Source organism: Zalophus californianus, chromosome 17 (genome assembly GCF_009762305.2).
Source record: "Zalophus californianus isolate mZalCal1 chromosome 17, mZalCal1.pri.v2, whole genome shotgun sequence".
In the NCBI taxonomy this organism is placed as follows: Eukaryota; Metazoa; Chordata; class Mammalia; order Carnivora; family Otariidae; genus Zalophus; species Zalophus californianus.
The window spans coordinates 22,593,847-22,619,771 of NC_045611.1; positions in this window are offsets into that span (position 1 = coordinate 22,593,847).

Genomic DNA, 25,925 nt, shown 5'->3' on the forward strand with positions numbered 1-25,925 from the left:
CCATAACCAGCAAAGAAATTGAAGCAGTAATCAAAAATCTCCTAACAAACAGGAGTCCAGGACCAGTGGCTTCCCAGGGGAATTCTACTAAACATTTAAAGAAGAATTAATAGCTATTCTTCTGAAGCTGTTTCAAAAAATAGAAATGGAAGGAAAACTTCAAACTTGTTCTATGAGGCCAGCATTACCTTGATTCCAAAACCCGATAAAGACCCCACCAAAAAGGAGAATTACAAACCACTATCCCTGATGAACATGTATGCCAAAATTCTCACCAAGATACTAGCCAATAGAATCCAACAGTACATTAAAAGGATCATTCAACACAACAAAGTGGGATTTATTTCTCGACTGTGAGAGTGGTTCAACATCCACAAATCAATCATTGTGATACATCGCATTAATAAAAGAAAGGACAAGAACCATATGAATCTCTCAATTGATGCAGAAAATGCGTTTAACAAGATACAGTATCCTTTCTTGATTAATCTTCTGCAGTGTAGGGATAGTGGGAACATACCTCGATATCATAAAAGTCATATACAAAAAGCCTACAGTGAATATGATTCTCAACAGGAAAAACTGAGACTTTGCCCTTAAGGTCCAAAACACAACAGGGATGTCGACTCTCACTACTATTGTGCAACACAGTACTAGAAGTCCTAGCCTCAGCAATCAGACGACAAAAACAAATAAAAGTCATCAAAATGGCAAGGAAGTCAAACTCTCACTCCTTGTAGATTACATGATACTCTATGTTGAAAACCCAAAAGACTCCACCCAAAAATTTTTAGAACTCATACAGAAATTCAGCAAAGTAGCAGGATATAAAATCAATGCACAGAAATCAGTTGCATTTCTATACACTAACAATGAGATAAAAGAAAGAGAAATTAAGGAATCAGTCTCATTTACAATTGTACCAAAAACCTAGGAATAAACCTAACCAAAGAGGTAAAGGATCTGTACTCTGAAACCTATCACTTACAAAAGAAATTGAGAAGGACACAAAGAAATGGAAAAACATTCCATGCTCATGGACAGAAGAACATTCTTAAAATATCTATCGTACCCAGAGCAATCTATACATTCAGTGCAATCCCTATCAAAATACCATCAACATTTTTCATAGAGCTGAAACAAATAATCCTAAAATTTGTATGGAACCAGAAAAGACTCCCAAATAGCCAGAGGAATGTTGAAAAAGAAAAAGCTAGTGGCATCACAATGCCAGACTTCAGGCTATTTTACAAAGCTGTAATCATAAAGACGGTATGGTACTGGCACAAAAACAGACATATAGATCAATGGAGTAGAGTAGGGAACCCATAAGTGGACCCTTTACTTTATGGTTAACTAATCTTTGACAAAGCAGGAAAGAATGTCCAATGGAAAAAGACAGTCTCTTCAACAAATGGTGTTGGGAAAACTGGACAGCTACATGTAGAATGAGTGAAACTAGACTGCTCTCTTATACCATACACAAAGATAAACTCAACATGAATGAAAGACCTAAATGTGAGACAGGAAACCACCAAAATCCTAGAGGAGAACGCAGGCAGCAACCTGTTGGACCTCAGCCTCAGTAACATCTTGCTAGACCCATCTCCAAAGGAAAGGGAAACAAAAGCAAAAATGAAGTATTGGGACTGCATCAGGATAAAAAGCTTTTGCACAGCAAAGGAAATAGTCAACAAAACCAAAAGACAATCTACAGAATGAGAGAAGATATTTTCAAATATCTTATCAGATAATCTTGCAGCCAAGATTTATAAAGAACTTCTAAACTGAACACCCAAAAAACAAATAATCCAGTCAAGAAATGGACAGAAGACATGCACAAACATTTCTCTAACAAAGACATACAAATGGCCAACAGGCACATGAAAAAATGTTCAACATCATTTGGCATCAGCGAAATACAAATCAAAACCCACAGTGAAATTCCACCTCACACCAGTCAGAATGGCTAAAATTAACAAGTCAGGAAACAACAAATGTTGGCGAGGATGCAGAGAAAGGGGAACCCTCTTGCACTGCTGGTGGGAATACTAACTGGGACAGCCAATGTGGAAAAGAGTATGAAGCTTCCTCAAAAAGGTAAAAATAGAGCTATCCTATTACCCAGAAATTGCACTAGTAGTATTTACCCAGAGGATACAAATGTAGTGACCAGAAGGGGCACCTTCACCCAATGTTTATAGAAGTATTGTCCACAATAGTCAAACTATGGAAAGAGCCCAGATGTCCATTGACAGATGAATGGATAAAGAAGATGTGGTATATAGATACAATGGAATATTACTCAGCCATCAAAAAATGAAATCTTATCATTTGTAATGACGTGGATGGAACTAGAGGGTGTTATGCTAAGTGAAATAAGTCAATCAGAGAAAGACAATTATCATATGATTTCACTCATATGTGGAATTAAAACAGAGTATCATAGGGGAAGCAAGGGAAAATTAAAATAAGAGAAAATCAGAGATGGAGACAAACCTTAAGAGACTCTTAACTATAGGAAACAAACTGAGGGTTGCTGGAAGGGAGATGGTTGGGAGATGGGGTAACTGGGTGTTGGGCATTAAGGAGGGCCTGTGATATAATGAGCACTGGGTGTTATATGCAACTGATGAATTACTGAACTCTACCTCTGAAACTAATAATATACTATGTGTTAATTAATTTAAATAAAATTTTAAAAACATATTTAAAGGAATATAGAAGATAAGAGCATGGATTAATGAATAATGACACTGAGATATGAATCTCAACTCTGTGCCTAATTATTGGCAATATTTAACTTGTCAAGAGTTTTAGTTTCCTTACCTGTATAGTGGAAAATAATGGGGGGAAATAACCTACCTCAGTGGGATACTATGGCATTAAATGAGATAATGCATATGAAGCATTTAATAGTTTTAATAATAATAGCTATTGTTCTTTTGATAGATACTATTTGAAGTGTAGACTAATTTATAGACTCTAACATGTTTTGATCCAGTTCATTTAGGAGGAGCATCTTGATTAATCTTGTTTATTCTTTAAAACATACCTATTATTTAATTGAAATAACCTTTAAAAATCGATGTGTGTGTGTGTGTGTGTGTGTATGATGAGTGTGTGTGTAAGTAAATATTATTTAGCTAACCATGAGTCAGTCAAAAATTCACAGACCTCTAAAATATCATGGAACCAATGTTGTCATGGTGTTATTTTTCTGTTCATCACAAAATCTGAATCATATAGGTCTTTTAAGTAGGAAAGAATAATAGCTCTGCAATGCATTTTATGTGGGAAAGTTAGAGAAAAATGGCTGACTTTTTAAAAAGCCATTCATATCCATTTCAGATCTTTTCCTTGAGTTCCTGCTATGTTACTTAAGAGCTGAATTATATCATAAAAGTATAATTATTGAAACTGTCTAAACACACCTTCCTCATATTTGATTTTGGGGTACTAATTTATGCAGTGATTTAGTACAAAAATTGAATGAGACAATATAAATGAGTATAGTGCTTTGTCTGGTATATAAGTGACATTAAGCAAAAGTCCCATTTGCCATTCCCCATTCCCTCTCTTTCTGTGATAAAATACACAAGTGAATGGAGTGGCTGGACCTTATTTGAATTCTGATTTGAAGATATTACCTGAAAAAAAATTGAAATAATCAGGGAGATTTGAATACTAGCTGAATATTAAGTGCTATTAAGTACTTATTAATGTTTTAAGTGTGATTATGTTACACATCTTATAGAAACAGATATGGAAGTTTCTATAGATGAAAGGATATCTAATTTGGGATTAGATTTAAAATAAAATTTGTAGGAAAAAAAATGGGTGGACCTGGTAGAAAAGTAGATGTGCACAGTATAGACAAGACTGGCTGTGTATTAATAATTGTTCCACATGGGAAACAGGTGCATGGAATTTCATTATGCTTTTCCATAATAAAAATTTTATAAAAATCACCTAAAAAAAAAAAACAAACACACAACAGGAATAAAAGGAAATGAAGCCGGTCTGCCATAATTTGTTCTTCGTTGAGCTAATGATTCCTAGAAACCATTGATTCTTTTTCTTGTTAATTATATATTATACTCTAAATAACTACTCTTCATATTTTCTCTGGATGATTTGAAGTATGTGGATGTGAAAATTTACCTTCTCTTCAACCCAGAAGAAAGTGCTAAGTTATCTCTGTGATCCTCAGAACTGTTTGACAGGTAAATTGTCACAGTAGTTTGAGTTGTGGTTTCCAAAATCAAGAAATCCAACTTATATCCTGATGCCTCCTTACCCATCCACACTTCATTCTAAGAAAATATGCCAATCCTTTACCATTTTAGGTACCATTTAGGGCAGGAGAAATGCAAATCCTTGGTGGTTATTATGCCTTTTTCTTTTCTTAACATTTGAATTTCTGAATCCATTTCAGGGTAGTAACAGCTCCCATTGTGTATAATGATGTAATATGTATTGATTCCTAACCTCGTGGAATTCACTTATGTAGTGGGAAGAAGCAGGTATCAGCAAATATGATAGAACATAAAAAGAAGAACGATGTGGATGAGCCCTTGATCCAGCTATGGCACATGGGCTTTTGGTTGGGACCTTTAGAAACATGATCTTTGAGACATGTATTGAAGAAATAATTTTAAAATTTTCAGATGGACAAAAAGAGGAAGGTACTCCTGGCAGGACCATGGGCTTGTGCAAGAAAGGACATTGGGGAGAATGGCATATTTAAAGAACCACTGATAGTTCAGTATGAATTTGAAAATTTAGGACCATTTCCTAAGGTGCCTGCAAATCTTGACAGTCCTCCGTGTATATGGGTAGCAATATCTGTTTAGTTTGGACAACATAACTCAGAATTACTTTGAAACACAGAAAAGGAAGAAAATCACAAAGTATAGAGAGACACAAACAGTACATTCTCCCTTCATCAACCATGATTAGTCAGGGAGTAGTCAATCAGTGATATCAAGCAGATGGTCCTTGTAGTCAGTACAGTATGCACAATATGCACTTGGTGCCAAAAATGCTGTAATTTCTGGTTCCTGTAAATTGAAAGACTGCCCTAAACATCTGTGATCTGTCACTTGAAAAGTGCAGTGTATCCAAAGGTTTGACTCATTTTTTTCTCTGATATTCAGTGACTTCTTTAGCAACCAGCATAGGATCTACTTCAGCTAAGAAGCTTTCTCTAATGTTTGACCCATGACTCAGCAAATCACCAACTTATATAGGGTAAAGATTGCTATTAAGAGATGAAAATCTTTTTTTTTAAATCTATGTAATAAACATATGTTTTCTGTAATTATAAAGCTTGAGGATGGGCTGTATTTGAACAATAGAGTTAAAATGTGGTTGGCTTCTGAGAAAACTCTCAGCACAAATGACTCCATCCAACTTCCAGCACTAATAGATTTGACCAAGCTCTAATATGTCTTCTATCAGACCGATACCATGTCCTTACGATGATCCCATGCCTTCCTAAAATGACTGAGAAAGCTCAGTGCTGCCAAAAGAATTTACTGTTTGTTCCAGCCAAAACATGACTATAGGATCCTGACCTCTTTTCTTAGGTCATTTACTTTAGAAAGCTTACAGTTATAAACCCTTTCTCTGCCCATTTAAGATATAAATCTCCTACCACCCTGGAATGTCTCCCCAAGGACGTGGGAGCTATCTCCTAGAAATGCAGACAAGCAGGGCTATAGCTCTCTTATCTCCCAGTTCCTGTGGGGAGTTAAGAGCTTACTTTTGATGTATGCTTTGCTTCAATTTGGAAAACTACCTCCTGTCCTAAAGATATGAAAAGTTTGTTTCTCCTCCATATAAGGGCAATTAACAAACTTAGGTGGCCTAGTCACATTGAGTGACCACCCTTAACCCCTTTCAGCACTTTTCCATTAACACACCCCAGCATTTAAAAAAGTTTTGGTGGAGTGGAGCTGAGTTCTATACTAAAGTCTCTCTCCCTTACTGCATTAGTCTGAATACAATCTATCTTACAATTTTTTCAGGTATCCAGCTTTGTTTCTCTCTTTGACACTTTCAGATAAAGAATAAAGAAATTATTAAGTCTTTTTTCTATTTTTTTTTCTTTTAATTTGCTGATTTCCTTCAGTTATCAGCTAGGGTTTAAAGGAAGCATCTCTTAAAATAGGAGTTAGGGCTTATAAATGCCTCAGCAGTTCTTTATAGATTTTAGTACCAAATGTGCCAGATTTCTGGTCATTTGGTGACAATGATAGCATTCCTGCTACTCCAGGTTCAGGGACTTCCCTATGTAGCATTGTGTCTCCCTGATGTCTTTCTGTGTCCTGCAGAGATAAACAAAGAAAGGAACTTGGGTTTGGAATAAGACTGAAATTGAAGCTTTGTTGTGTGTGACCTTTGGCAAGTCACTCAATCTGGCTTAGCGATTATTTGCTTTTATGTTAAATAACAGCAGTAATACTTTCCTCAGAGAATAAAATAACTTTGTAAAGTGCTTATCCTAGTACCTGCAAAATTGAAGATACACAGTAAATAAATCTTACCCCTCCAAATGCCAAAAAGTTTTTGTTATTGAAAAGCAAGTTGTTAAGTGAAGATGCTTAGAAAAGACAAAAAGGGGGAAGGGGAATGGTGTCAAGGTTTGAGAAACCCTTGGCTATAAAATGCAAGAGTAATTGAAATGCCCAGTGAGCACTAAGGAAAACTTGTTTGCTCTGGGCTACATTCCACAATGATCCAGAGCATGGAGAGGGGATCAAGTCTGGTCTGGGCCAGTGACTAAGAAGCATAATCGCATTCCATCTTAAATAGTGCTGGGTTGGCATAACCACAGATGAGAAAGTCAAGGTATAAATAGCAAGGCCTTTCCAAATTCATGGAGAAATGAAGGCTTTCAAGTTTAACTTCCAGTCATTAAGAGATGGCCTATGATTTGTTTCCCAAAGAAAGATTCTGAGAGTACTTCTGGAACAGCAGAGGATCCAGTGCTCTCAAGTCCCACATACACTTCTCACATGCTTTTCTGGTGAAGATAACTTTACAATAAACTGAGGGGAATATAAAAGAACCCAAGCTCTCTCTTTCCATCACTAAAGCTGCATAGCTCAGCCTATACAGGCATTCCGAAAGGAACTGATATAACCAGAAACTGGGCACGGTAGAAATCATAATGAGATTGCTAAATGATATCTACTGGTTCCATATAATCTTGGTTTCTCCATACACAGAATGGTACAAGCATTCCTGCCCTGCTTTGAGAATAAAATGCAGTACTATTGCAGTGTAAGGTACAATATGATTCATAAAACAGAGGTCCATACTTTATTAATAATTTTTCTATTAAACCGGATAAGATGGTCAGTAAAAAGTATTCTCTGTGCACATGTGTGCTTGTTTTTTTGTTTCTGTTTTTAAAGATTATTTATATATTTATTTTTGCAAGAGAGAGAGAAAGAGCACAACACAAGAGAGCATGAATGGGGGGAGGGGCAGAGGGAGACATAGGCTCCCTGCTCAGGGAGCCTAATGTGAGACTTGATCACAGGATCCTGGGATCATAACCTGAGCTGAAGGCAGACGCTTAACCGACTGAGCCACCCAAGCACCCTGTGCACTTAAGTGCTTATGCAAGAAGTGTATTCTCCTTACCCATGCACAATCATAGAGGACAAATTAGCCTGATAACATTCACCATTTCCCATGATTATGGTATTTTAAAAAGGTAAAAAAAAAAAAAAAGCAGATGACCTATTTGAATATATCATTTGTATATTTCAAAGGAATGTTAATCTGAGTTCTGAAGTCTCTTAGAGATATTTTAGAATGAAAACCTGGCTACTATTTACATAATCCTAACACTTCGGGAATGGATAATAATAGTCCATTGTTGTTAGTCTGTGCATGAGAAGATACATGGTTATTTAGTGTAATAGATGTGGTTTCCAATGTTTTTCTACAGAAACCTAATCTCTAGAGATACACTAGGGGAAAACATCAATAACTTTGTGATCAAATGTATCGTAATTTATCGTCTGTTAATGGGAATATCTGATGGCATAGTACAAGTTCTAGAAGTTCTGAAGTACCTCTATAATTTTGTTTAATCCATATTGTCCCTAACACATTAGTTTAGAATTTTTTTAAGAAGAATAATAAAAGGGACCCTCAAAAAAAGGTTTGAAGATTCATTTTCTGGAAATCTTCCCTATTCTATTTGTTGTCATTGAGCTCTACTGATCACTTTATACCACTGCGAGTTTAGTTACTAAATAATTATACTCTCATTTTATTTCTCTAATACACTAACATATATTATAAAGGGACAGTAACTAAATTGGTAATGATGCAAGCATATACAAATGCATGGATCATTATGGAAAGCCCTAGCAATTGATTTTTAAATAAATTAATAGTCAAAATTGGGCATGATATAGAAAACAAAACAAAGGACAGGAAAAAAATTATATACATCATTATAGGGTAATTAGTTACTTGGTAAAAATAACTTGTTTCATGTTTATTTCATACCACTATACCAAATACATATTCTAGTAACTTGATAATTAAATCATACGAAACAGAAAAAAAAAGATATATTTAGTTATTTCTCTTTTTGGGAAATTTTTGATGATTCTGAACCTATTTACACAGATTATTATCTTCTCTGGAAATTTTCTAGTAGTGGAATTATTAGTTTAAAGGTTGCAAAAGGCTTTTAGATTTCAAATGTCATTTATCACGTATATGAGAATGTTCATTTTATTCCATACTTTGGTATCCTTTTTGTCCCACCAAGAAAATGATCCAAATCTCTGCTATCTTGTAAATCCAACTATCATGCATTCATTCTTGCATTCACTCATTCATGCATGCATTCATCCACTTAGCTAAATATTGTATAATTATTCTGACGCTGCTGCTTTGTGATAGTCAGGTTCATGGACTTTGGAAACAAATGATCTGAGATCAAGTTTATTCTACCACATGATTTATCTCTGAGCAAGTAACTTATGTTCTCTAAGACTCATATTAAATAGAGGAATGAAGGCAGTACCTGCATGGAATTTTGGAGGTTATAATATCTTAATCCATTAAAGGACTAAGGGCAAAACATGTTACAGAGTAAGCACTCAGTTAATCCGATATTTAATAATAATTATAAGGACTAATGTCCATTGAGTACTTAGTACGTGTCAAACTGTGTTAAAAAGTTTGCATGGCTTAACTCATTAACTTCTCTCTCTATATATATATAAGCAAAGCTTATATATGTGTATATTTGCAGTGTTTTATATATAAATACGCATACAACTTTGATTTTTGCAATGATTTTACAGATGATAAAATAGAGGATCTGAAGATTTAAGTAAATTATATAAAGCCATATATTCCAAAGATGATCAGACCAAAATTAAAACGAGGCAATTTAACTCTAAAGCACGTGTTTTCTATGATTGCAATCTACGTCCTGATTTTTGATTTGGTAGCCAGACTCACCTAATTCAAAAATATCTGTGGGTATGAATCTGTCACCTCCAAGTGAATCTAGCAGAAGAAATTCTGCTTAATAGAAGCATTTCTATTCTTTTTACATATTCTTTCCAGAAACAGTTCAAAACAAATTAACCATGAAGTAAAGTGCAAGCATTTAATCAATCCTAACACCCATTTATTGCTGTTTAAACTACAAAGCAGTAGAGATTATCCCCTTAATATTTAATATACTAATAAATCTGCTCCAGAAAATCTGTCCCTTTTTGTGTCTGTAGTTCTTCCCCTATGGTTTATGACCTTTCAGAAGTTTGTTGCATCAAAAGTTCTCTAAGACCAAATCATTTTTGGGCAGAAGAAAAAGCAGCCATGTTATAATTGCAAATGAGCCGGATTACAACATGTTATTGACCTTTCGTGGTGAACCTGAACCGTTATTATCAATACATATCTGTGGTGGGTCTGCCTTTCTCTGATCACTGTCTGATGCCATCAAAACCTTAACCTTTGGTGAGCACACAGCCTACTGTGGAAGAGACACTTACACTACAACAGATATATAAGATTACTAAACCATGTGAGCCCATGCTCTAAAGGAAGGATGCATCCTAGACTATAAAGTCCATGAGAATATATATGTTGTTGTTGCTTTCTATAATGTGTCTCAGTATGAAGAACAGATGTTTGGCATATTACAGGTGCTCAAAAATATTTGGCTAATGTGACGCCTGGGTGGCTCAGTCAGTTAAATGTCTGCCTTCAGCGCAGGTCATGATCCCGGGGTCCTGGGATCAAGTCCCACATCAGGGTCCTTGCTCAGCAGGGAGTCTGCTTACCCCTGTGCCTGATGCTCCCCCTCCTTGCGCGTGCTCTCTCTCTCTCTGACACATAAAATCTTAAAAAAAAATTTGGCTAATGAATTCATAAGTTAATAGATTAATCAACAAAAGCTGTGGAAGTATGTAGGGGGAGTAACTCAGTTTGCTGCACAGGCTCAGCATGGGCTTCAGAAAGGCTTGAGGTAGGTTTGGCTCTTACATGGAAAAGGGGGGGTGGAAATGGTGCTGCTTAGATATGTTTAATGTTGGTGGAAGCAGTATCGTTTTGTTATTGAAATCACTCTTTATCATCCTGAGGTGTTCTCTGACATTTTATAGGAGGAGATTTTGTAAATGCCATTATAAATCTTGAGCAGTCTTGCACTCACCATGAGCTTCCCAAGAGGTAGCAAGATGAAGCTCAAACACAGATGGAAGCTAGGACTTTGATTTCCTGTTTTTTAAAGCATGTTTTGGTTCAGATCCCAGTTACTTGCCAAACTCCTTGTATCACTTGTCTACTAAAAGGAAGAAGTGTGTGTGTGTCTGTGTGTTTAATAAAATGCATTCACTGTCCCCCTGCCAAAAATCATTTGATTATTTCCCATTGCCCATAAGATGAAAGTTAAAAGGAATTACTGTATTTTTTTAAGGAATTATTGCATTTCTGAATAATTTAGTGTAACCATGTCTTTCCAATCTCAGCTTGGCCTATTTCTGCTCACCATGGTGCAGCCACATTCACTTTCTTGGTTCCTAGAATAGGTTGTCTTCAGTCTAGCTTCCTAGAAACAGAGGCTAAGATGGGAATTCTAGATTTATTGGAGGATATGCTTACATAAGAAAGATCTGAAGTAACCAGGTCAGGGGGAAAATGCTAAACAATAATGTGATCTCAGAAGAAGACGAGCTTCTGAATAATCCCACAAGGATGTTCTAGACACAACTGCACTGTCTCCAGGTAATGGGGCCAGCCTTTGGTACTTAGACATATATCTTTGCCCTTAGGTGAGAGAGAAAGTGAGATTTCCCAGGTGAGTTTGAGGGCTATTCTCCAAAGAGTAACAATTGTAATCTGTCACAGTGAACAGTCACAGCCTCTTGGATCTGGGCGGACCAGATCAGTAGAGGGGATTTGGACTGTATGACAATGTATATTCTGCAGGATACTTCTTGTACTGCTCATATCTACTTCTCAGATTAAGTTTATTCCACATAGTTGCAGCTTCTCTGGGCCTCTAGTTAGTTACAACCTGGGGCAATTAACAAGAGGAGGGTGAGTGACACAAACTTCAACCCTGTGCTATAGTTCTCCAGAAGTCATTACTGACTTATCCTCCCTATCCACCACATATTCTAAATCCCTGTCCTTCTAGGCTAGAATTTCTGCAGGCCTAGATCCTCATCTCTAAGAAGTCTGAGGTATTGGTTACCATGTTCAGATCAGAAATGATTACTGTACTTGCCCATTTTCCATTAAAGCCGGACATGGGAGTACCAGTGATGCTCTAGTGGAATCATTTAAGTGCCTGCTGGGTCTCTTCTTTGGCCTAGGCAATTATATAAGGAAGGGGGAAACTGTGAATTGTTAGCAAGTATCACAAAAGCTAGGGAATGAGTACCCTGGCATGTGGAGGAGATCTGGGCAGGGCACTTAACAGATGCACACTAAACTCTTTGCTGCTTCTGAACCTGTGCACTTCTGATCCTTTTACTTGGGACATTTGTCATACTGTTCAAATGTCCAGCTCTTATTCATTGAGAATTGCACATGCTTCATCTTCTGAGATGCCATTGCCCACATTGCCACCTAGATGTCATTGTCCTTACTTTCCATATTAGCCCTGTGTTTTCCTCTTTCCAGTACTTAGCTAGATTTATAATAGCTTGCTTTGTTTGACAACTTTGAGTTTTCTTCTATCTTTACTATTAAAATATATGCTTAATGAGAGTAAAAGTAAATTCATTTTGTTCACCCCTGCATAATTAACTCCTAGGACAGAGACTAAAATAGAGAAACAAAGTAGATGTGTGCCTATCTGAATTTATCAATTGTGGATAAAGACCCTACTGGGCTACTGCATTCACCTTTTGTAGATTCTATAAATATTTCCACTATATTATATAGTGACCCAAGGGTCCCTTCCTGTTTATTTACCTGCTTTACCTTCCCCCAGTACAACATATGCCCGTTGTAATACCCTCCATCCTCTCCACCAGGAGCATCTCATACCCTTAACTCCTCAGCCATTCTTTTGTTTTGTTGTTGTTTTCTTTTCTTTTCATTTTGCAACCTCATAAAAGACACATTTGGTTGTGGCATTGACTTAGTCCTATCTGCCTTTTTTTCCTGAGAAAATCGAACTGCTTCTGATCCTGATACTAGAACACAATGCATTAGGTCTAACTCCAAACCAAAAGATGTGTCTTAACCCTTGGTTCTCCAACAGATATGTCTGATTCCTTTTGTCTCGTTAGTATTGTATTTGATTTCAGTAGCTTCAATGTGTCTACTTATCCTTAGAAACATTCAAGAGAATTTTTATCCTGTTTGTGATTAATACTTAATTACTAGTTTTGGAAGCTAAATGCAGGATAATGTGAATCCCTTATTTTTAGAATAGTGAAGTGTGAGAAAGGTTAGAAAAGTCCAGGGATGAGACTCTAAGTATCATGGTTTATTAATTCTACATAATAAGAAATCTACATTATTGAGAAGAAAAATAAGGTTTTTTTATATGCACACTTGTGTGTTTATGAATGCATATATATGTGTGTATGTGCATATTCATGTGTATTGTTAACTCATAAGTAAGAGGTGATCTTTTTTATATGAAATACGGAGATATTTGGCTAAGATGCAATGTTGTTAATATCACAGTCCCATCAATGCTACCCTTTAATACATTTCTTTTCCTCTAATAAAAATGCAAAAGTCAGCTCTAACTGTTTACTTTCATATCCTTAGTGTTATCGACTTTGAACACTCCATATGTTGTCTTTTGTACCTTTGAAGATAAGATGTAATTATTGAAAAAAATAGATCAATAAAATAAGCGATTTGGGTGCTTATTAGTTTATCTCACTCTGCCTCGAGCTCGATTTTCAAAGAAAACAAGCCATTTGCATGTACTTTTCTTGGGAAAGAAAATTAACTGGAGTCAGTGTTCTGAGAAAATTCTTGAAATGGATTTTAAGAGTTGTGTAATACCTAATGGTCAAAGTATTTATAAAAGTACTCTGGGAGGCACCCTTCACATGACTGTGAACTCTGAAAGAAATTTTGAGAAGAGTTGCCATTCTGTAACATCACAGATGTGAGTGACATTTCCAAGGATTGGAATCTGTTGTAGACATGCCAAAAATAAGATATGTAACTGCATGTTGATAATTGTCTAAACTTGACTGTGGCCATCTATGCTTCTTCTGTGTGGATATAATTTAGCTAATCAGTTTTGTGGCAATCCAATCAATTCTTTGAAGTGACCAAGATATCAACCTCCTTGTTAGGCAGCATAGTCACAGTTTATCTGCTCAGCTCTTACAGAAATAACAAAATTGATGCTTCTTCTCAGACCCAGGCTTTGAGGCTTAAGATGTATTCATTTCAAACATGCATATTCATGAGTTTCCTTTCTTTTAGTTTATCTGCCCCTGCCTTTACTTTCCTAAATCTAATTTTAGCCTGTGTATAATACTCCGATATTTTGAGTATACCCTTGGAAAAGACTAATGCATAAATTAACATAAATAATCCTTTAGATACAGTTGTATTCTAAGCCATCTGTCGATCTGAAATCTGAAGGTTTCATCTGATTGGTTGGATAAATCCCATGATTTGGGATAACTCTAGACATGACCCAAGTGAAAACAAATAACAACTTTTAAGGTAAAAAGTTAGAGTAGAAAGATAGTCCTTGGAATTTTCTCAAAAACTTAGCATCACGGACTCATTGGATGTTGAGAATAGATGGAAAAAAAGCTCACCTCAGGCTTTTATGAACATTGATATACTTCTTTCCTGTTCCTTCAACTCTTTATGTCTTCAGTTACATCTTTATTTTATATTCTTTTATTTTCTTTACATTCTCTCAGCACCTCTGCACAGGGGAACCTAGGTGTTTTATATATTGCCAGCATAAATGGGACCAGGGACACTAATCTTGTCCTATCAAGCATTTAATACTTGAATTCTTTTGTAAATATTTCTAACAAATCCCAACCTCTGTTGTTTACTGTATCATTACTAATAGCAAAAATAACTAGGAATAAAAATAATTATAACTGATTAAAAGAATATATGATGTTCTAGGCATGCATTTATATATAACCTCTGATACATATACTTATATGTATCATTCAAGGATGTTGTTGCTATTTTTCAGATAAATAACTTAGATTTAAACAAGGAAACTGACTTGCCCAAAGCCATACAGATCAGTTCCAGAGTAGATGTCTGAGGTCTGCCTGCATCCATGAAAGCATATTCCTTAAACATCTCCAGTGATATAAGGCTCACCAAATATTGAAACCTTTTTTTTTTCCCTTTGGAAAGCTCTTCTGTATATGAAGGTGAATTCAAACTGTCTTCTGCCAAGCAATTGATTACTAAGAGTGATCAAAATCTATTAGACTTGTTTTCATATTTTTACTCTTCATACACATATATAATAGATTATTCATTATGGTATGGATATTCGTAATAGTATTCTTAAGAATCTTTCCATACATACACAGAATGGTATCATCAAGTTTAGATGTTAGCTGAGTACAATATATAAAAGTATTTCTCATTTATTTATTTAACTTGGTAGGGATTTCAATTCACATAAAAATGAGCACTTGCTCTAACAGCTTTTTTTTTTTTTTTAGTTTAGTGTATAAAATACAACCCAATTAACTCACCTGGTTACTATGACCCAACAACCAGAGTGGTTTTGAGTTTTTATTCTGTTGCTATTAAGACATGGACTAGTACATTTACTGCTGGCAAGCTTTCGGTAACCATTTTTTTTTCCTTTAATATTGTTTATTTATTTATTTATTTGAGAAAGAGAGAGCTGGGGGAGGGGCAGAGGGAGAAGGAGAGAATCTCAAACAGACTGTGCGCTGAGCGTGGAGCCCAACATGGGGCTCGATCTCATGACCCTGAGATGATGACTTGAGCCAAAATCAAGAGTCAGACACTTAACCAACTGAGCCACCCAGGCACCCCTGCTTCTGGTAACTTTTGAAGCAAATGAAAAAGTAGTCATATCCTCTAAGCTCACATAGGTCAGTTGTACAGAAAACTATTAAGGCATGAAAAATTAGGAATCACATCAAAAATGCCTGGGATAAAGGACAGTTATTCTATTTCATTTATTTTAACTTATTTATTCAGTATATATTATTGACACATATCCTTATGACACATTTAGTTCCAGGACCTGCAGGTGCACATGGAAATAATATCTAGTTTTTAGAGTTTGTGGTCTCATTGGGAAAGAGATGGCTTTGTCATAACGTAGCATGTGCTGGTAGGGTAAAGAGGCTATCCAAACAAGCTGTGTCTGATTTTGCCCTGGAAGAGACATTTGCACTATGCTTTGAATTGAGATTGATTAGGCAATACTCAGAAGAAAAGTAGGCACTGAACTAAAGGCAGGCAAAGACAACATAAGTTTGGGGGCACTTGGGTAACCCAGTTTAGTGTCTGCCTTCGGCTCAGGTCACCATCCCAGGGTCCTGGGATCAAGCCCCGTGTCAGGCTCCCTGCTCAGCGGGGAAGCTGCTTCTCCCCCTGCCCCTCACTTGCTTGTGGTTCTCTTTTTTTCTCTCTCTAAAAAAAAAAAAAAAAAAAAAAAACTTAAAAAGACAACATAAGTTTGTTGTGAGCCCTGCAAAGAGGTAAGTTTTGTTTTCTAGAGAGAAAGAGGATTATTATAAGCAAAGTATCATTAATCATAATAATGATAATAATAATAATGTCATCATCAGGTTTTAACTGTTCTGGAAATGATGAATAGATGGGAATTGGGTAAATCAGAAGGAACATTAAAACATTCTAGACAAAAAGTAATATGGGCCAATTAAAGTAGAAACAGTAATAGAGGGGATACAATAACTATTCAAGGGTTGGCATATGAACAGCACACATTAACCAAGTGATTTGGACACTCCCTGTGCACCATTTCAAAATCGTTTTGGCACAGATACAATCAAACAATGGCTCATGTTGGCCTATGCTGTAAACCTCTCCTTTCCTGACCTGAAGTTCTTTTGACCCTGTGTCAAGGGATATCTGCAGAATGTGTTCTATATAAATAGATGTGCAACTTGAAAGTATGGGAAGTTTATGACCCCAAAGCCATCAATAGCCAGGAGACAGTGATGGATAAATGCTTCTTCTCTTCATCTCTATAAGTTCTGAGACACATTCCATAAAGCAAGTCAGAAGATCCCTGATGATGGAGCAGCCGCTCACCCACAGTGGTGACCAACACATATTTACATTGGCTTTTCTTTCTTCTTTGTGTCACTTGCCTTGTCTTGCACTTCCACTTTCTGTTATGTTATTTCCCAAATAAGCAATCTGCATGCAAACCTTTGTCTCAGGTTCTCCTGTGAGTGTAAATGAAGACAAGGTAGTGGTTGACAAGGAATATCTGAGGAGACCTGCAATGTGTATAGGTTTCTTGTTTATATCCCTAATTCAGGGAAAACTCTCTAAGGGCCTTAATGGCTATCTGCCTGTAGATTATGCAGATGTATGATTTGATGTTTCATAGGGCAGATGAGAACTGACACTTAATAAGCTTATCAACATCCTAAGATGTGTTCTAGCATGCCAGAATTAGCTATGCCAGTTTCTCAGTGAGATCTTACATGAATAGAAAAAGTCATTAGAACCCTGAACAGATAAGGAAGGGGTAGATAGAGAAAAGCCATTAAGCAGATTTGTGTAAGTGTGAGTCTACAAGCCACAGTCATGGGGAAGCAGAAACCATGAGTGAGTAGATACCATGAAGTTCTAAAAAGATATGAAAAGCATAAAGAAAATATCAGCTAGTAGTGAGGAAAGAAAGCAGGTAGCAGAGCAAGATGTAGTAAAAAAGAAGTTTCCTTAGTTCCTTAGTTTCCATTTCTTATTTCAAGTCTTCACCACAAATGTTTTTTTTTAATTACAATGAATTCCACTTTTTAAAAGTGTTCTATGTAATCATCTGGCTCTTGTAACTAAAAGAACAACAGAAAAACTTTGTCCATGCTGCTTTCTTTAGTTAATATATAGCAAAATCTTCCCACAATCCAGAACAAAAGGAAGTTCTGCCCAGACCGCCCACGTACTTCTTTGAAAATCTTTCCTTTAATTTCAGTACATTTTCATTGATTCTGCTATCAGGAGCACAACCAGACTAAATCATCTAAGACTCATGACATTATGCAATAACTTGGAAATACCAAGCACTTTAATGTAATTATCTTGTCTAAAACAGTTTAGCAAACAGAAAGTCAAGCTTCTGATGATTTATGCTAATAGGTCTCAGAAGCAATCACACGGGTTATTGTATTATTTTTCTTGCCCATGTGTCTTTCTGTTAGTACATTTCACCTGGTAGAGGATTGAGACAGACAGACAGGATTTTTTTTTCTTTGTTTCTTAAAAGTTGATGTTAAATCAATATTATTATGCAAAAACAGTAACAAGTAATTTCACTGGTATGGACTTGGAAAAAGGGAAGTGTATGATGTATCGTTTTAATTTGAATACAGAATCAGAAACATAAAAATTCATAGTAGAACAAAATAAAACAAAAAATATAAGGTTAAACTGAAAAGTTCAATCTGTGGAAATATTGGTAAACTATGGGAAGGGCATCACGAAATCAGGGATTGGACAATTTTCCCTGTAAAGGACCAGATTGTAGATATTTTTGGCTTGTGAGCCATACAGCTTCTGTCATAACTAATGTAATCAGCAGAGGAGAAGCATTTGCAAAAAGAGCAGATACAGACATTCAAATTGAAAGCTGATAGAGATCAAAGACACTGAGTCATTAAGAACATGGCCTGTTGTGGGGGTGGTGATTTTGTGTGATGGAGAAGGGGATGTTGCAGACTGAGTTCCCTAGGAAGCAGAATCGTAAGTAGAGATTAGCATGCTGGATGTTGATAGGGCAGTGCACTTTGGGGTGACCACCTGTGGAAGGGAAAAGAAGAAAGCAAGATTGGGCAGAGAGAGATGTTACACTGCAATACAGTCTTAACAGAGGCCTTAGACAGTCACAGGAGGAGCTCTGAAGCTAGAATGAGTTGTCCCAAGTTGAATAATGTGACAAGGTTAATCCTTAGTTAAGGAATGCCCTGGAATGGAAGTGTATCCTTCAGCCAAAGTGAACCTCAAAAAAGGAGAGCAGAGGGCCTGACAACAGCATTCCCAATCTCCTTCATTCCTAAAAGAGAAACTGGTAGCATATCCCATTGTACGGTGTAGTCTACCCTTTACCTTGACTTTATCTACTCTCAATTATTTATCCTCTTGCCCTCAGCTAGTGCCTCCACTGCTTTAGCTGGCTTACCTGGTGGTAGCATGGCCAGTTCTCTGTATCTGGGAGCTCTGAGTTCATGGGCACCATACCTTTCTTAGGCAGGGGTTTTTGAGCTTGTGCACTTACTAAAAAGGTAGACAAAGGAGTCCAAAGAGGTACCTGAGTGAATCAGGGTATGTGCCAAATTCATTCATTCATGTTCACAATTGCACTGAGAATGGCAGCCTTGCCTCCTGCTGATAAGACTTAATTACCCCTGCCAAGATGATCATTCTGTTTATTGAGTGTGACCACTTTTCATGAAACCCAAAGTACCAAAGTGCAAGCTATAGTTTGGATTTGGCTTTAGGACTCTAGTGTTCTCTAGTGGAAGCGTTCTCCCTTTGGAAATCAGGATCTTTAAATTCTGAGCCCAAAGTTGCAAGGGTGTAAGAATAAATCAGAAATCTTGGTGTGTGTTTTGTTTGTTTGTTTGTTTTGGTTTGGTTTTCCATTGAGTGGGACTGGGACTGAACTGGGTTTCTGGACGTATGCTTTAAAATGCAAAGCACGTACTAGAAGGAGGATGGCTCTCCATCTTCTCAAGGTATTGTCCTCAGGCTAGTGCCTTAAAACAGCTTATTTGACCACTCTGTCTGGCAGCTTCTGGGCAGTGGAGTGTATCGTATGATCTGTGGAACCCATAGCCAAGAGCCCATTTCTGTAGCACTTTTGCTATAAAGTGGGTCCCTTGAATTGAAGTGTTGTCAAGTGGGATTCCATATTGGTGGATTACATACTCTATGAGAGAGTGGTGATGGCAGAAATCCTACTGGCGGAGCGCCTGGGTGGCTCAGTCATTAAGTGTCTGCCTTCGGCTCGGGTCGTGATCTCAGGGTCCTGGGGTCAAACCCCGCATCGGGCTCCCTGCTTGGTGGGAAGACTGCTTCTCTCTCTCCCACTCCCCCTGCTTGTATTCCCTCTCTTGCTGTGTCTCTGTCAAATAAATAACATCTTAAAAAAAAAAAGAAAGAAATCCTACTGGCAGCCAGTGCAAACACATACTTAAAAATATAAAGAGATTCTTCCTAATTGTTTTGTGCCTTTTCAGTAGTGGTGCTCTTTAGTTGCTGTTAAAGTATGATCTGAAGATCTTAACATTTTATGTCTACACCTTTTCTTCCTGTTGTGTTGTTTTTTTATATTTTTCTACCCCAAGTATTCTTGTCCTTGACCTTCTAAACATTATTCATATTTGTGTAAATTCTAACTACAGACTAGTAATTTTTCCAAACAGTAAATGACACTTAGGCTCTAATCATTGATTAATCAATTGCCCATGTGTATGGTCTTTTTCTAAAGCAATCAAGATTAGCAATGATTACCCAATTCTACTGTTCTTAAGAGTTCCTGGTTTTCACCTGCCTGATACATGGAAGCAGCTAATATGTTGGCTTAAGCCGTTTATTACTGGTGAAAATTTTGGAAATTGCCAGCAGCAATCTGTGCTCCACCTATCATTGGTGATGGGTTCCTTATTGCCAGTTGGGTGGCAAGTTTTCCAGGCAAAATACAATCCTAGAATTTCCTTTCTCAGACTAGTCCTGGCACCAAAAAAATAGGTTGAGTTCCCAAAAAAGCAAACCCTGATATGGAGATTAGTATGCCAGAGATTTACTAAGGAACCTCAGAGTCTTACACCTAACAAGTGGAAGGGAGGTAAGTAGAATTGGCCAGAGGGAGAAGATGGGTTGTAATTCAGATGCAAAAGAAGCCTCAAACATCTTTATAGTGAAGTCTGAAACTAAAGATGCTCCTTCAGAGTTGTCCCAAGAACCGGCAGGGGGAGCTACTTTTTCATATTACCACATTGACCAGTCATTGATGAACAATTTTTAAAAGGAAAAATCAGTATATTATTAAGCAATATATGTAATTAAGTTTTTTTAATAAAATATAATTCCATACCTCTGATCTCCATGACCTTAAGTATATTTTTAAAAACCATTCACATTATTACTCATTTAAAAAACAGATATTTAACTACTAGATATGTAGCAGGTACCATGCTAGCTGCTGAAGAAATAATGTTGTACAGGGGCGCCTGGGTGGCTCAGTCATTAAGCCTCTGCCTTCAGCTCAGGTCATGATCCCAGGGTCCTGGGATGGAGCCCCACATCGGGCTCTCTGCTCTGGGGGAAGCCTGCTTCTCCCTCTCCCACTCCCCCTGTGTTCCCTCTCTGTGTCTCTCTCTGTCAAATAAATAAATAAAAGCTTTAAAAAATAAAATAATATTGTACAAAGTGTATGGGTGTACCCTCACAAACTTCATCGAGAAAGACTAGACAATTTAACATGTAACTTTTTTGTTTCCATAGAGAATTTGAAAACTCCCTTAGGTCTTAGTTCAGTCAATGAAGTTATGGTTTCTCTATCTTTTACTGGTTCCTGTATTGGGGGGAAAAGTGTCAAACAGAAACAAATTAAAAGATACATTAATGAATGATAAAAAAATGAGTTAGTATGTGTAGAGTAATTATGAAATTGGCTTACATAATAAGTGCTACAGATAAAACAAACTATGATAAATACTAAGGAGTGAAATAGAAAGCTGATATTTAGACTGAGTTGAAAATGTCTTCTATTTAATAGAAGATGGCCAAGGAAATGATTTAGGGGAAAGAGTATGGCATTTAGAAAAACTATGAGAGTCAAGTTTTCCCTCCCTTCCCCTATTGTCCTCTGCACTATTCCTTATGTTCCACATATGCATAAAACTATATAATTATGTTTCTCTGATTGACTTATTTCACTTACCATAATACCCTCCAGTTCCATCCATGTTGATGTAAATGGTAGATATCCATCCTTTCTGATGGCTGAGTAATATTCCATCATATATATGAACCACATCTTCTTTATCCATTCATCTGTTGAAGGGCATCTCGGCTCCTTCCACAGTTGGCTACTGGGGACATTGATGCTATGAACACTGGGGTGCATGTGCCCCTTCTCTTCACTACATCTGTATCTTTGGGGTAAATACCCAAATACCCTTGCTGAAGGGTAGGGTAGCTCTATTGCAGAAAGGGAGGTGGGGGGGTGGGGTAACTGGGTGATGGGCATTAAAGAGGGCACGTGATATGATGAGCACTGGGTGTTAGACTCAACTAATGAATCATTGAGCATTATATCAAAAACTAATGATGTACTATACCTTGGCTAATTGAATTTAAATAAAAATTATACTCAAAAGGAAAAGAAAAATGCAAGAAGGCAAATGCTACTGCATTAAGGAATAACTGAATCTAAAATTCCTGGTTTTCTCTCTTTTAAAAAAAATTATTTATTTATTTTAGAGGTGGGAGGGACAGCAGAAGAGACAGAGAATCCTCAAGCAGACTCCCCTCTGAGTAGGGAGCCTGATAAAAGGCTCGATCCCAGGGCCCTCAAATCATGACCTGAGCCAAAACCAAGAATTGGACAGTTAACCAATGACCCACCTAGGTTCCCCACTGGTTTTCTCTTAAATACCTTTTACATTTTCTGAGAATATTTGGTGCATATTCACATGTTATTCTTTGAAGACAGGCCCACATACTATTCTTTGTAACCCCCATGGCATTTGGCAGGGGAGTTAGTCACATCATTGGAATTTAATAGACTTTTGCTTAAATAACTGTAAAATTCATTAATTTCAAATACAAGAGACTGATTTTTTATAGTTTTGAGAATATAATGCAACTAACATTATTCTTTTATTTAAATTTAAAATAAAGTAGATTGGATACTTTTCATATTGTTGTTTTTAAACAGCATGAACCCTGGCCCAAAGCACTCCAAGAAACTAAACTGATTCAGTCACCTGCCTTTCCTGATGAACTTCTAAATTTCAGCATTGATGAAAAAAATGAAACTTCAAGATATTAATTAACTTGCTAAAGGTAACACGTAGGTAAATGGCAGAGCTTGAAACCCTCTTAGATTTTCTGACTTTCTCTAATTAACCATAAAACATCAAAATGAGAGTAACAATAGTTTTCTGAGCCTTTTTTATTTGAATCTTTAATACCGTATCACCATTGGCAGGTGATAAATTTTTATTGATAATAATGAGATCATGCAGGGGGAGCCTCAGCTCTTTAATTTTTTAAAAATTTATTTGTGTCTCCTTTTTTGAAAGGCTTCTATCACTTTTATTAGAACAGATTATCAGTAGATTCTGAATTCTTTAGGTAATCTCTTAATCTTTTAGATCATTATTCCTGTGAGGAAAAAATGGAGCTTACTAGGAGGCTTTTGTTGTTATTTTACCGTGAGTTATTTCTACCCAAAGTCATAAAGGAGAACAAATATGAGTCAGAAATATGGAGTTATAAGTTTGATTTTTCTACTGGTAATGAGGTGCCCCCCCCATCAGGGAATTCAGTTTCCCAACTGAAAAGAGAGAAGTAGATAGATTAATCTTTGAGTCCTTCCTACTCTGCCTTCTATATACAGCATAAATCAACTATATCTTCTTGTAGCTCTTTTCTATTTCAAGCTATTGTTTAAAGCCAAATAGGCCATATCATATCAAATCAAGAAAGACAAAGGTAGCAAAGCTTTTTGATAACTGTCAGTGCAATCAAATGCCTCTAGCAGAAAATATTCCCATCTTCTGATGCTGAGTGCCTGGATAGTGCTGGATATGCTGTAGATGACAGAAATATGATTTCGTACTCATTTTATTACTTTCTTTGAATAGAGGATGGCATTGAGTGTGTAACGATGTGACACTGGATGTATGAGTGAGCCGTTCAGGCATGTTTAGACTCCTGCCTCAATAAATCCCCTGCCATTACAGTGAGCAGGGGTTAGACAGGTAGATGTCCCTCGGTTTCCTTTCTAAGCCACATAACCTCCCCTGGATTCTCACATTAGAAAGCTTCCTCCTGGACCTCTCTCTCTTAGTTTTCTCATCAAACAAAAACAGTCCTGTAGTAGACTGAACAGTGGCCCCAAAGGTGTTCATGCCCTAATCCCTGGGACTTGTATATATGTTACCTTGTATGGCAAAAGGCACTTTACAGATATCATTAAATTAGGGATCTTGAGATAGGAAGATTATCCTGGATTACTTGGAGGACATAATATAATCACAAGGGACCTTATAAGAGAGGGATGTGGGCCAAAGTCATAATACGAGATGTGATAATGGAAGTAGAGATGGTGGAGGTGGAGAGATTTAAAGCTACCCTGCTGGCTTTGGGATGCAGAAACAAAGTGAGAGCTAAGGAGAACCTGCGGCCTCTTGAAGCTGGAAAAATCAAGGTTGCACATTCATCACCAGAGCCTCTAGAAAGAGCATCATCCTGCTAACCCATTTTAGACTTCAACAACGTGTGTTGTTCTAAGCCACCAAGTTTGTGGTAATTTGTTAGGGCAGATAGAGAAGTTTCATACAGGTCCTAATCTCCATCTCTAAGGAAAGAATATCCCTTCTTAAATTAGTTTAAGAGTGAATAAGAGAAAAAGGTTCAAGCTATCCACTCTCTATGGATTATAAAGATAAAATGTTATTAAAATAATACATTGATAGTTATATTTTGGTTGCCATGGTGATTATTAGATCTACACATAATGTATTATTTTGAGCAACATGAGCCACTTTGTATAAAACAAAATAACGTAACACATTCCTGTGGTCCATTACATATATACAACCTTCTGAAATAAGCATTTCAAGTTCAGTTTCAATATTTAAAAAATATATATCTATAGTCCTGGGTCTGTATGAGTAAGTATGTGTGTTCATGTGTTTCCAATACTGTGTAGAAAACACCATACCCAAATTTCTCTTGTGGGTGTAATTCTTAGTTACTTATTAATTCATATTGGCATTTCTGAATATTTATGGAATAATTTAAAAAGATCCATAACGATAAAATGTTTGGAAATGTTACTTGCCTTTAACTAGTAGGTGAGCTATGGCATGGGTTTCTAAAACTTTTGAATCTTTACTTCCCCTTCATCCTTATTTCATAAAATATTACTTCTGTTATTCTTTATCTGCCTTTTCTCCCCTTCAGATGAACTCTTTCCTTAACACTGAGATGCCAGGAATTGATAGAATTAAAAGTAATGCATTTCTCTGAGAAATTTGCATTACCAAAGGTTTCAGAGTATTACATTCTAAACATCAAGCTCTGTTGGTAGAATTTCTAATGTCTGTAATCTTTGCCATTTTCTACTTTCATTTATTATAAATTTTACAGTTTGCAAAGTACTGTCCTTTGGGAAGAACACAGGTTCAGAGTTATCAGTTAGGGTTCTGACACCATCTTTACCACTTACAAGCTGGTGAACAGTGGCAACCTGCTTAATATTTCTAAGACTCGGTTTTTGTATCCTAAAAAATTAGAAGTGATATGTTCTGTTTATCCTACATGTTTATTTTGAAGACAAAAAGTATGTAATGATGTAATATACATAAAAAGATTAAGCTATAAACCACTATGCAAAGAATGGTAACAATTTTACTTTGTTACAATTGTAACAATTTCTATAACTATAGCAATATTACTATTATTGCAGTGACTATATTGATGAATGAAAAATTATCTTAAGACATAGTGGCTTAAAATAATAAACATATATGACCTCACACCAGGAATCTGGGTGTGACTTAGCTGAGTTCTCTGGCTCCAAATATATTAGATGGAGGCAATCTCTACCTTCTGTTAAAGCAGGGCCACTTCCAAGCTCATGCACACTGTCATTGGCAGGATTCATTTCCTTGAGGGCAGTTGGAATGGGACTCAGTTTCTGCTAGCTGTTATCTCTGGGGCCATCCTCAGTTCCTTGCCCTGTGGATATCTCCGTAGGGCAGTTTACAACATGGCAGCTGGCTTCAGAGCAAGCACGCAAAAGTGCAAGAGAGGGTATCCAAGATAGAAGCCACAGTCTCCCAGTGACTTGATCTTGGATATGTCATGCCATCATTTTTATTGTATTCTCTTCATTAGGAGGCTTCATGAAGCATGACTCATAACTCCAGTAGAGGGTATTGTGCAAGGGTTGTGAATTCCAAGAAGTAGAGGTTGTTGGAAGTCATCTT